This window comes from Buceros rhinoceros, unplaced genomic scaffold, assembly GCF_000710305.1.
Source record: "Buceros rhinoceros silvestris isolate BGI_N320 unplaced genomic scaffold, ASM71030v1 scaffold16574, whole genome shotgun sequence".
NCBI classification, from domain to species: Eukaryota; Metazoa; Chordata; class Aves; order Bucerotiformes; family Bucerotidae; genus Buceros; species Buceros rhinoceros.
In genome coordinates this window covers 18,279-19,031 of record NW_010410176.1, presented here as the reverse complement: position 1 = coordinate 19,031, position 753 = coordinate 18,279, and positions in this window count along the sequence as shown.

The window sequence follows — 753 nt, the reverse complement described above, 5'->3', positions numbered from 1 at the left end:
GTCCGTGAACTGAAATTAGGCAGCATGGAAGGGTGCTGCCACGCTGGCCCACGCTGCCCTCCAGCTGGGACCTTGGGGCTGAGCACAGCATGGCACGGCACAGCAGCCACAGGCAGCCACCATGCTGGGATGCAGCCGGACACCTGGGCTCTGTGCAGCATTGCCCGTGGCAGAGGCGAGGCCCTGGGTGCTGCAGGCGGCTCTCGGGGTGCCGGGTGGGTGCGAGAACACATGTGAATGCGTACACATCTCGCCTGCCAAAGGGGATGCACCTCTGGGGGACCACTCCTCCATCACTGCACTCGAACATCATCAAATATTGAAAATCAATGGGCCACTGTAAGGGAAGCAGCGCAGAGCACGTTGCATGAAAACAGCCTTGAAGTGCAGGGAAAAAAATATTAGCTAAAAATAAAATTAATCTTTTGCAAAGCTGGAAGATTTGCTTCTCACCCCTCCCCCTGTGCTGCGATATTTTCTGTCGTTTTCTTTAATTACAGCTGGTTTATGTTTCTGCAGCCGGGAGAAGTGGAGCTGGAGTTAGCCAGAAACTGGGCTTTCGGGTGGTACAAGGGAAAAAAATAACCCCCCAGGACTGAACATCTGTCCACACGGAGCACACACAACGCTCCAATTAATATTAATGACTGACAGTTAATGTAGAATAAAACTTCTGCTTTACAGGTCACTACTGAGCCCAGCCTTGCCGCAGTCCCAGAGCTACTTGCCCTGTCACGAGCTTGGCTGGGCTCT